Below are 13,279 nucleotides of genomic sequence, written 5' to 3' on the forward strand. Positions count from 1 at the left end.
GGTCATTTTTTTAGGCACTCTCGGTCAGAAATTGAGCCAGCCCCGGTCATGATTTGAGTCACTCTCGTTCAGAAATTGAGCCAGCCTTGGTCATGATTTGAGTCACTCTCGGTCAGAAATTGAGTCACTCTCGGTCAGAAATTGAGCTAGCCTCGGTCATGATTTGAGTCACTCTCGGTCAGAAATTGAGCCAGCCTCGGTCACGATTTGAGTCACTCTCGGTCAGAAATTGAGCCAGCCTCGGTCATTTTTTGAGTCACTCTCGGTCAGAAATTGAGACAGCCTCGGTCATGATTTGAGTCACTCTCGATCAGAAATTGAGCCAGCCTCGATCATTTTTTGAGTCACCGTCGGTCAGAAATTGAGTCACTCTCGGTCAGAAATTGAGCCAGCCTCGGTCATGATTTGAGTCACTCTCGGTCAGAAATTGAGCCAGCCTCGGTCATGATTTGAGTCACTCTCGGTCAGAAATTGAGCCAGCCTCGGTCATTTTTTGAGTCACTCTCGGTCAGAAATTGAGACAACCTCGGTCATGATTTGAGTCACTCTCGATCAGAAATTGAGCCAGCCTCGATCATTTTTTGAGTCACCGTCGGTCAGAAATTGAGTCACTCTCGGTCAGAAATTGAGCCAGCCTCGGTCATGATTTGAGTCACTCTCGGTCAGAAATTGAGCCAGCCTCGGTCATGATTTGAGTCACTCTCGGTCAGAAATTGAGCCAGCCGCGGTCATGATTTGCGTCACTCTCGGTCAGAAATTGAACCAGCCTCGGTCATTTTTTTAGGCACTCTCGGTCAGAAATTCAGCCAGCCCCGGTCATGATTTGAGTCACTCTCGGTCAGAAATTGAGCTAGCCTCGGTCATGATTTGAGTCACTCTCGGTCAGAAATTGAGCCAGCCTCGGTCATGATTTGAGTCACTCTCGGTCAGAAATTGAGCCAGCCTCGGTCATGATTTGAGTCACTCTCGGTCAGAAATTGAGCCAGCCGCGGTCATGATTTGCGTCACTCTCGGTCAGAAATTGAACCAGCCTCGGTCATTTTTTTAGGCACTCTCGGTCAGAAATTCAGCCAGCCCTGGTCATGATTTGAGTCACCGTCGGTCAGAAATTGAGTCACTCTCGGTCAGAAATTGAGCCAGCCTCGGTCATGATTTGAGTCACTCTAGGTCAGAAATTGAGCCAGCCTCGGTCATGATTTGAGTCACTCTCAGTCAGAAATTGAGCCAGCCTCGGTCATGATTATAGTCACTCTGGGTCAGAAATTGGGCCAGCCCCGGTCATGATTTGAGTCACTCTCGGTCAGAAATTGAGCTAGCCTCCGTCATGATTTGAGTCACTCTCGGTCAGAAATTGAGCTAGCCTCGGTCATGATTTGAGTCACTCTCGGTCAGAAATTGAGCTAGCCTCGGTCATGATTTGAGTCACTCTCGGTCAGAAATTGAGCCAGCCTCGGTCATGATTTGAGTCACTCTCGGTCAGAAATTGAGCCAGCCTCGGTCATGATTTGAGTCACTCTCGGTCAGAAATTGAGCCAGCCGCGGTCATGATTTGCGTCACTCTCGGTCAGAAATTGAACCAGCCTCGGTCATTTTTTTAGGCACTCTCGGTCAGAAATTCAGCCAGCCCTGGTCATGATTTGAGTCACCGTCGGTCAGAAATTGAGTCACTCTCGGTCAGAAATTGAGCCAGCCTCGGTCATGATTTGAGTCACTCTCGGTCAGAAATTGAGCCAGCCTCGGTCATGATTTGAGTCACTCTCAGTCAGAAATTGAGCCAGCCTCGGTCATGATTATAGTCACTCTGGGTCAGAAATTGGGCCAGCCCCGGTCATGATTTGAGTCACTCTCGGTCAGAAATTGAGCTAGCCTCCGTCATGATTTGAGTCACTCTCGGTCAGAAATTGAGCCAGCCTCGGTCATGATTTGAGTCACTCTCGGTCAGAAATTGAACCAGCCTCGATCATGATTTGAGTCACTCTCAGTCAGAAATTGAGACAGCCTCGGTCATGATTTGAGTCACTCTCGGTCAGAAATTGGGCCAGCCCCGGTCATGATTTGAGTCACTCTCGGTCAGAAATTGAGTCACTCTGGGTCAGAAATTGAGCAATCCTCGGTCATGATTTGAGTCACTCTCGGTTAGAAATTGAGTCACTCTCGGTCAAAAATTGAGCTAGCCTCGGTCATGATTTGAGTCACTCTCGTTCAGAAATTGAGCCAGCCTTGGTCATGATTTGAGTCACTCTCGGTCAGAAATTGAGTCACTCTCGGTCAGAAATTGAGCTAGCCTCGATCATGATTTGAGTCACTCTCGGTCAGAAATTGAGCCAGACTCGGTCATGATTTGAGTCACTCTCGGTCAGAAATTGAGCCAGCCTTGGTCATGATTTGAGTCACTCTCGATCAGAAATTGAGCCAGCCTCGGTCATGATTTGAGTCACTCCCGGTCATAATTTGAGCCAACCTCTGTCATTTTTTGAGTCACTATCGGTCAGAAATTTTGCCAGCCTCGGTCATGATTTGCGTCACTCTCGGTCAGAAATTGAACCAGCCTCGGTCATTTTTTTAGGCACTCTCGGTCAGAAATTGAGCCAGCCCCGGTCATGATTTGAGTCACTCTCGTTCAGAAATTGAGCCAGCCTTGGTCATGATTTGAGTCACTCTCGGTCAGAAATTGAGTCACTCTCGGTCAGAAATTGAGCTAGCCTCGGTCATGATTTGAGTCACTCTCGGTCAGAAATTGAGCCAGCCTCGGTCACGATTTGAGTCACTCTCGGTCAGAAATTGAGCCAGCCTCGGTCATTTTTTGAGTCACTCTCGGTCAGAAATTGAGACAGCCTCGGTCATGATTTGAGTCACTCTCGATCAGAAATTGAGCCAGCCTCGATCATTTTTTGAGTCACCGTCGGTCAGAAATTGAGTCACTCTCGGTCAGAAATTGAGCCAGCCTCGGTCATGATTTGAGTCACTCTCGGTCAGAAATTGAGCCAGCCTCGGTCATGATTTGAGTCACTCTCGGTCAGAAATTGAGCCAGCCTCGGTCATTTTTTGAGTCACTCTCGGTCAGAAATTGAGACAACCTCGGTCATGATTTGAGTCACTCTCGATCAGAAATTGAGCCAGCCTCGATCATTTTTTGAGTCACCGTCGGTCAGAAATTGAGTCACTCTCGGTCAGAAATTGAGCCAGCCTCGGTCATGATTTGAGTCACTCTCGGTCAGAAATTGAGCCAGCCTCGGTCATGATTTGAGTCACTCTCGGTCAGAAATTGAGCCAGCCGCGGTCATGATTTGCGTCACTCACGGTCAGAAATTGAACCAGCCTCGGTCATTTTTTTAGGCACTCTCGGTCAGAAATTCAGCCAGCCCCGGTCATGATTTGAGTCACTCTCGGTCAGAAATTGAGCTAGCCTCGGTCATGATTTGAGTCACTCTCGGTCAGAAATTGAGCCAGCCTCGGTCATGATTTGAGTCACTCTCGGTCAGAAATTGAGCCAGCCTCGGTCATGATTTGAGTCACTCTCGGTCAGAAATTGAGCCAGCCGCGGTCATGATTTGCGTCACTCTCGGTCAGAAATTGAACCAGCCTCGGTCATTTTTTTAGGCACTCTCGGTCAGAAATTCAGCCAGCCCTGGTCATGATTTGAGTCACCGTCGGTCAGAAATTGAGTCACTCTCGGTCAGAAATTGAGCCAGCCTCGGTCATGATTTGAGTCACTCTAGGTCAGAAATTGAGCCAGCCTCGGTCATGATTTGAGTCACTCTCAGTCAGAAATTGAGCCAGCCTCGGTCATGATTATAGTCACTCTGGGTCAGAAATTGGGCCAGCCCCGGTCATGATTTGAGTCACTCTCGGTCAGAAATTGAGCTAGCCTCCGTCATGATTTGAGTCACTCTCGGTCAGAAATTGAGCCAGCCTCGGTCATGATTTGAGTCACTCTCGGTCAGAAATTGAACCAGCCTCGATCATGATTTGAGTCACTCTCAGTCAGAAATTGAGACAGCCTCGGTCATGATTTGAGTCACTCTCGGTCAGAAATTGGGCCAGCCCCGGTCATGATTTGAGTCACTCTCGGTCAGAAATTGAGCAATCCTCGGTCATGATTTGAGTCACTCTCGGTTAGAAATTGAGTCACTCTCGGTCAAAAATTGAGCTAGCCTCGGTCATGATTTGAGTCACTCTCGTTCAGAAATTGAGCCAGCCTTGGTCATGATTTGAGTCACTCTCGGTCAGAAATGGAGTCACTCTCGGTCAGAAATTGAGCTAGCCTCGATCATGATTTGAGTCACTCTCGGTCAGAAATTGAGCCAGCCTCGGTCACGATTTGAGTCACTCTCGGTCAGAAATTGAGCCAGCCTCGGTCACGATTTGAGTCACTCTCGGTCAGCAATTGAGCCAGCCTCGGTCATTTTTTGAGTCACTCTCGGTCAGAAATTGAGACAGCCTCGGTCATGATTTGAGTCACTCTCGAACAGAAATTGAGCCAGCCTCGATCATTTTTTGAGTCACCGTCGGTCAGAAATTGAGTCACTCTCGGTCAGAAATTGAGCCAGCCTCGGTCATGATTTGAGTCACTCTCGGTCAGAAATTGAGCCAGCCTCGGTCATGATTTGAGTCACTCTCGGTCAGAAATTGAGCTAGCCTCGGTCATGATTTGAGTCATTCTCGGTCAGAAATTGAGCCAGCCTCGGTCATGATTTGAGTCACTCTCGTTCAGAAATTGAGCCAGCATCGGTCATTTTTTGAGTCACTCTCGGTCAGAAATTGAGACAGCCTCGGTCATGATTTGAGTCACTCTCGATCAGAAATTGAGCCAACCTCGATCATTTTTTGAGTCACCATCGGTCAGAAATTGAGTCACTCTCGGTCAGAAATTGAGCCAGCCTCGGTCATGATTTGAGTCACTCTCGGTCAGAAATTGAGCCAGCCTCGGTCATGATTTGCGTCACTCTCGGTCAGAAATTGAACCAGCCTCGGTCATTTTTTTAGGCACTCTCGGTGAGAAATTCAGCCAGCCCCGGTCATGATTTGAGTCACCGTCGGTCAAAAATTGAGTCACTCTCGGTCAGAAATTGAGCCAGCCTCGGTCATGATTTGAGTCACTCTCGGTCAGAAATTGAGCCAACCTCGGTCAAGATTTGAGTCACTCTCACAGAAATTGAGCCAGCCTCGGTCATGATTATAGTCACTCTGGGTCAGAAATTGGGCCAGCCCCGGTCATGATTTGAGTCACTCTCGGTCAGAAATTGAGCTAGCCTCCGTCATGATTTGAGTCACTCTCGGTCAGAAATTGAGCTAGCCTCCGTCATGATTTGAGTCACTCTCGGTCAGAAATTGAGCCAGCCTCCTTCAGAGGCCGTACTGCGCCTCACTCCTATATATAGGACGTCATTTGGACGTCATTCCAGACTTTTTCACACTTCTTGGACTCTCTTCTTGAGTATTCTGGGGTTTTTGAGCAGTGTTCTGCCCTAGAATTCTCTCCGAGAGACGATCCGACGAAGTTCTTGAGTTCTGAGCATTTAGCTTGAGAATTCGAACTAGTCGAAGGGAAATCTTTTTGATTTCCATAGTAAAGATTAATTTTTAGGGAAGGAGCGAGCGAGCGTGTAGTGGGAGGGAGCGCCAAAAAGCCTCCTAACATTTGAATATATAAAAGCACGCTTCAAAGGTTTCTTCTTCAAAATCCTTCCTTTTACTGCTTTCAGATTGTTGCATCGCATGTTTAATTTGTTCATCATGTAGATATCTTATTCATAGCCGTTTCTAATAAATAGGGGTAATTTAGTAATTTTACACTGTTATTTCTGAAGTAATCCGTCATAGGGAACCCGAAAGGGGCGTTGTGGGGTGCTAACACCTTCCCCGCACGTAACCGACTCCCTTACCCAACTCTGGTTGTAATGGCCAAGGTTGATTTGCGAAAATCAATTGCCTTATCCCTTTTTCCAATGTTTTGAGTAAAACATTGGTGGCTGTAGACCCCTAAAATTGTCCGGGTCGGAAATAAGACTCGAAGACTCTCGAAGACCGAAGGAAAGTCAGCCAGAAGGACTCCTGGAAGACCCTAGGATGATTATCTGTAGGTTTAGGGGTCTTAGAGTAGCTTAAAATAAAGATGTGGGAGAATTGAAGCTCAATACGGCCTCCTGGAAGTTCAGTACGGCTGTACTGAACAATTTGCACTACAATACGGCCGTACTGAACCCAATACGGCCGTACTGAAGTTTTTGAACTTCAGTGCGGCCGTACTGAAACCAATACGGCCGTACTGAAGTTTTTGAAACTTCAGTACGGCCGTACTGAATTCAATACGGCCGTACTGTAGTTCAAATCTTCAGTACGGGCCGTATTGATGTCAGAGGCCGTACTGCGCCTCACCCCTATAAATAAGACGTCATTTGGACGTCATTCCACACTTTTCCAGCTATTCTGGACCCCCTGGCTGAGTATTCTTGGGTTTTTGAGCAGTGCTCTGCCCTAGAAATCTCTCTGAAAGCCAATCCGACGAAGTTCTTGAATCATAAGCCATTTGCTTGAGATTCGAACGAGTCGAAGGGAAATCTATTTGATTTCCATAGTAAAAATTTTATTTTAGGGAAAGGAGAAAGCGAGCGTGTAGTGGGAAGGAGCGCCAAAAAGCCTCCTAGTTCTTTTAAATATATAAAAGCACGCTTCAAGAGGTTTTCTTCCAAAACTCGTCTTTTATTGCTTTCTTTATCGCTTTCTGATTGTTGCATTGCATGTTTAAAGCTTTCATCATGTAGATAATTCACTTAATATCGTTCTAATAAATAGGGGTAATTTAATAATTTTAAGCTATTATTCATGAAATAATCTGTCATAGGGAACCCGAAAGGGGCGTTGTGGGGTGCTAACACCTTCCCCGCACGTAACCGACTCCCTTACCCAACTCTGGTTGTAATGGCCTAAGTTGATTTGCGAAATCAATTGCCTTAACTCTTTTTCCAATGTTTTGAGTAAAACATTGGTGGCGACTCCAAGAACCCTTTTTGCGAAAACTACTAATCCATGGAGGGTCCCGCTTGGGATTAACATGGATTGGTGAATCATTTAATAAAATTGTTAGTTCGATAAGGTCTCAGTTTGAGAATAAGTCGTTCTAATAATCCACCACTTTTCAAAACTAATGAGAGTCCAACCATCCTTCGCGAATGCCGAAAGCCCGTTTCGGGCCGGTGGCGACAGATGGCGACTCCACTGGGGAAGCCTCGAGAGTCAGTCCCATTTAGTGATGGATTATTTCAAAATAATAGTTTAAAATTACTTTATTACCCCTCACTTGTATGATAACATGTTTATCTATTTGGCTTTAATAACTGTTGTATTTTTAAATTTACGCAATTGTTTGAAATACAAACTGTACACAAATTTTTGCACACAACAGTTCCCTCTATACCCGGGGGCATGAGTGGTAATCCATAGGGAGTGGATGTTAGTACGGCCGGTTGTCGAATGGGTCTATAGGTGCCCGTAGACCGTTGTCGGAAAGCATCACTCAAGGTGATAACCATGAACTCAAGTCCGACAGTGCGTTGGAACTTTCCATCGACTTACGACGAGAGGAATTGGGTCCCTATAATGGGGGCACCTTGGGGGCCTTTGACCAAGTGAGAACAGTTAGAACCTCCTTGAAAATGCACTTTTTTGCAGGAGACCCCTACCTCGTGATTCGCTCGTGACTGTTCGTGGATGAGTGAATTGTTTGTGCATTGATTATGTGAAATTGTATGAGCATACATTGCACTTTTTAAACATACAACATTCCTTTTTAAAATAAGAATAAATAGGAATAAGAATCTTCCGTTACATGGTGTTAACATCTACCTTCATTGCATTCATATAGGTAGTTTCCCTTTTCACCCAAAAAATACAAAAAAGATACAAAATATCCAAAAGAAAAAATATGTATTTATCCAAACCAAGCAATATCATGCATCATCTTAGGAAAATCCCAAAACATGATAATGCTTAGTTGAATAAACACTATGCATGCATATTCATCTCCATCATCTCATATCATGCATATAGATCATGGAGAGATCTAGGAGTCATTCATTTCATACATCTCTCCTAGTAATCCATTAATAAACATTAATAAAAAGAAAGAATTAAATCGATGCGTATGTTCAAAGAATGGATCGCACGCCGTTCGTTATCAAGTGTAAGCCAACAACCGCGCCAAGCGAACGCACATCAAATCCGTTGTTGGTAATCAAGACGAACAAAGGGGAAGGTCCAACACCATTAAGGATCACTGCTCCAAGGCCTTTCCCTTACGAATCAAATAAGGCTGTGCCGTGGATATACGACATCCATTTTTCTGCCGACAGCGATTTCTCCAACATCGCTGGACTTGGGGGCATGACTAGGAGTGGCAGGATCTACACTCCCGAGGATCTTCATGATAAAGCCCCCAAGAATAAAGAAAAAGAAGAAAAGAAAACCGAGGAAAAAGAATCCGAGGAGAAGACAAACGAGCTGTTGAAGTACATTCGACAAAGTGAGTACTCCATCGTGGATCAACTTCACAGGACGCCAGCGAAAATCACTCTGCTGTCGTTGATCCTAAGCTCTGAACCGCATCGACAAGCTTTGTTGAAAGTCTTGAACGAAGCATATGTGTCGCATTCCATCTCCCAAGACAAGTTTGAGGGGATTGTTAGTCACATTACGGCTAATGATCACCTTACCTTTACCGATGAAGAAATCCCCGACGAGGGACCGAACCATAACAAGCCCTTGCACATCTCTGTAAAGTGCAAGGAGTATCACATCGCCAAAGTCTTGGTAGATAATGGATCTTCCTTGAACGTGTTGCCAAAAAGAACACTTGATCAAGTGGCAATCAAGGGAGTCCAAATGCGCCCGAGCAACATGATCGTTCGAGCTTTCGACGGGTCCAAAAGAGAAGTGGTGGGAGAAATCAATCTTCCGATCCAAATTGGGCCCACCATTTTCAATGTCGAATTCCAAGTGATGGACATTACTCCTGCATACAGCTGTCTCCTCGGTCGACCTTGGATTCACGATGCAAAAGCTGTTCCCTCAACGCTCCACCAAAAAGTCAAATTTATAGTGGGTGACAAGCTGGTGATTGTACAAGCTGAAGACGACATACTCATCAGCAAGCCATCCGCCATACCTTACGTGGATGCAGCAGAGGAAGCTCTAGAAACCGCCTTCCAAGCATTGGAGATTGCCAATGTCGAAACGTTTCCCCGAGAAATGAAGAAGGTAGCCTACATGCTCACCAAGAATGGATACTTGCCTGGACAAGGACTTGGCAAGGATTCCCAAGGGATTCCCGAGCTACCCATTATCAAGGATAATTCGGGGAAACAAGGGTTAGGATACAACCCCGTTAAAGATCAAAGAACGAAGAGGAATCAAGATCCTTCTCGACGTTCTTTAAGCCAGATCTTTAGGAAGGCTGGTTCACAAACATCAAGGCCGACTGTCGTCATCAAGTGTTTTTCTTCTTCCGATAGGGATGCATAAACTCGATGACTGTTAGAGATCACTCCTCGGGGACAGCCCGACCCCCGAGCCTCGATAGGGCACATGTTTCCACTATGATTATAATAAAATCATTCTTCATTATTTCTTATTGCTTCTTTTCTTGCTTGCAATAAAATTCTAAACCACATTATTTAACCCTGTTTGAATGAACATAAGTGAGGTTAAAATCGTCTTAATAATCAATAAACCCACATCATTTTGTGTGGAAATGTGCACGACAACTTGGAGCACCTTTTCTTGGCCTCAATAAGTGCCGTCATGGATAAAAAGAAATCCATTCAGGACAAAAATCCTAAAAAACAAAAAGCTCGGCAGGAAACCCAATAAGGGGACTGCGCAAAAATAAGAGCAAAAGACCCGCTAGGAATCCCACAAAAGGGTGACCTAGGCAAAAATTAGGGTTACAAAATAATGAACAAAAACAAAAGCCCGCTAAAACTCCACAAATGGGTGTTTTAGGCAAAAGTTAGGGCAATCGAAAAATAGAATAAATCCATGATGGTACCACCAACTGAATTCAACAAAGGGGCTCAAGAAAAGCTATCCAAGTTGTCAAATCACAAATATTAATAACCAAGACGTGCTTAACTTCATAAGTGTTTAATCAAACAAGCCTAAACACAATAAGCCTACCTTGGCCAGCCATTCTTACAAAAACCATTTTTCAAAATAAAAATAAATCCCCTCTAAAACACAAACTTTCGAAAAAATATATCCTTTCCTTCTTTTCTCTCTTGTCCCAACGATTTTTTAATAATCTAGTGGAAACATGGAGATATAGTGGTCAATAGGAGGGTTGACACATCTTCTAAAGGAAGGGAAGGATCATTTGGTTGATGACACCAAAATCTTAATACGCATCGTTCCTCGGTTATAGAAGTCGGCAGCGCACAGTCCGTCTTGAGGAATGGCAGAATCCACACAGAAACGCATCGGTTAATTCTTTTGAAAAAATAAATCAAATAGAATTAGGTGCATCATACCGCATACATGCATACAGATGATAGGTGTATTGGAAGATCACTTATTCTCTGTTTATTGAAAAAACAAACAAAAAAAAAACAAAAAAACAAAAAAAAACAAAAAAACAAAAAAATAAACTTCAGAAAAAACAATGCGCCCGTACCACGTTCAGTACACCCGTGCTAAAATCAGGGTTATGAACAAAATTTTCAATTCAAAACAGGCGTACTGAAATGGATATGGCCGTATTGGCCACAAAGAAATTTTCAAAGACCTCTTCATGAGGCAATTACATAAAATAGAAAAATAGAAAAATTGCTTGTGTATGACAGCAGCAAACAAAATGAAGAAATTCAGAAAATCAACAGCATCATACAGAATAATTGAGCCTGGAGAGGCTCGCCGAAATAATACTCTCAGAATAATTGAGCCTGGAGAGGCTCGCCGAAATAATACTCTCTCAGAATAATTGAGCCTGGAGAGGCTCGCCGAAATAATACTCTCTCAGAATAATTGAGCCTGGAGAGGCTCGCCAAAATAATACTCCTCAGAGACATTTCTGTACAGAAAAAGCCAAAACCAACAAAAAAGGCAAAAATACAGAAAAAGCCAAAATCAACAAAAAAAGGCGAAATACAGAAAAAGCCAAAATCAACAAAAAGGCGAAATACAGAAAAAGCCAAAATCAATAAAAAGGCAAAATATGGAAAAAGCCCAAAAATCGATAAAAGGCAAACATAGAAAATCCACAAAATTGTACAGAATAATTGAGCCTGGAGAGGCTTGTCGAAATAATACTCCCACAGAATAATTGAGCCTGGAGAGGCTTGTCGAAATAATACTCCCCAAGAGACATCTCCGCTTGCACTCTTGGGCTGAACAAAAAATCAATAAAACGTACAAGAATAACTGAGCCTGGAGAGGCTCGCCGAAATAATACTCTCCCAAATAATTGAGCCTGGAGAGGCTCGCCGAAACAATACTCCCCCAGAATAATTGAGCCTGGAGAGGCTCGCCGAAACAATACTCCCTCAGAATAATTGAGCCTGGAGAGGCTCGCCGAAACAATACTCTCCCAGAATAATTGAGCCTGGAGAGGCTCGCCGAAAGAATACTCTCCCAGAATAATTGAGCCTGGAGAGGCTCGCCGAAAGAATACTCCCTCAGAATAATTGAGCCTGGAGAGGCTCGCCGAAATAATACTCTCTCAAAATAATAGAGCCTGGAGAGGCTTGCCGAAATAATACTCCTACAGAATAATTGAGCCTGGAGAGGCTTGCCGAAATAATACTCCTACAGAATAATTGAGCCTGGAGAGGCTTGCCGAAATAATACTCCTTCAGAATAACTGAGCCTGGAGAGGCTTGCCGAAACAATACTCCCTCTCAGAATATTTGAGCCTGGAGAGGCTCGCAGAAATAATACTCCCCAGAGAAACCTCAGCTTAAGCTCATGGAACAAATCCCCAGCGAGAGCTATCAAAGCAAGATCGTCAAAATCCCCAATGGAAGCGCGATCATCCAAGCAAAATATTCAGTCAAAGGACTTGAAACTTCCTCAGTGGAAGATAGCTCTCTGACTCAAGCGCTGAGTGAGGCTAAGCCTGCAGAGGCTTCCTAAATAATACTCTGGGATACATAAGATCCCTAAATCCCCAGTCGCCTACTCAAGAGGCACCCCTACAAAAGGAGAAAAATAAAAAAATATATCAATAAATATTCCCCAAGCGGAATTCGGCATCGAGCCAAACATCAAGCGTCAAGATGATCTGCCTAACAGAAGAGGCTAATCACAACAAAACGACAAAATCCCCCAGCGGATGATAGCCTACACAGAGGCAACAAGATCAGAAAACCAAAAAAGAGTCACCCGAATAAGGATAACCGGGATACTCCACCAACGTCGAAAGGACGTCAGCCAATCATAAGGCATCGCTCACCTCAGGAAGAGCATCTTTGTGTCTGCATCCCCACGGAATCATAATTTCCCAGTGGGCACCAACTACGCAATGGAAAGTTGGGACACAAGAACCTATGAGTAACTGCACATCCCCTAGACGGATCCCTGCGTTATCCAGCCCTCAGTGGCACAAAAATCAAAAAAACAACCGTCGAAGCAGCATCGTGGACTGTGGAGACAAAATCATCACAACAGAATCCCCCAGTGGATAACAGCCTACACAGAGGCAATAAAACCAGAAAATCAAAAAGAGTCACCCGAATAAGGACAACCGGGATACTCCACTTACGTCAAAAGGACGTCAGCCAAACATAAGGCATCGCTCAACTCAGAGAGAGAGCATCTGTGTCTACACCCCAAGGAGTCAGAAATTCCCCATGGGTACCAACTAAGCAATGGAAGTTGGGGCACAAAAACCTATGAATGACTGCACATCCCCTAGACGGATCCCTGCGTTATCCAGCCCTCAGCGGCACAAAATCAGAAAAACAAACCGTCGAAGCAGCATTGTGGACTGTGGAGACAAACTTATCTCAAAACCCTGGAGAGGGCAAACTCAGCTGCCCATGTTGAGAGGCAAATCCCTGGAGAGGGCAAACTCACACTGCCAACGTCGTCAGAAACACGGAGGCAGACCCTGGGGAGGGCAAACCGCAGACCCTGGAGAGGGCAAACTCACGCTACCAAAGTGACCAGAAGCACGGAGGTACGCAACCCTGGGGAGGGCAAACCGCAGAGCCTGGAGAGGCAATACTCAGCTACCCAGTTGTCGAGAGCACCGAGGTATGCACAAGCCTGGAGAGGCAATACTCAGCTA

Source organism: Cajanus cajan, chromosome 8, assembly GCF_000230855.2.
Source record: "Cajanus cajan strain Asha chromosome 8, NIPB_CcT2T_4, whole genome shotgun sequence".
In the NCBI taxonomy this organism is placed as follows: Eukaryota; Viridiplantae; Streptophyta; class Magnoliopsida; order Fabales; family Fabaceae; genus Cajanus; species Cajanus cajan.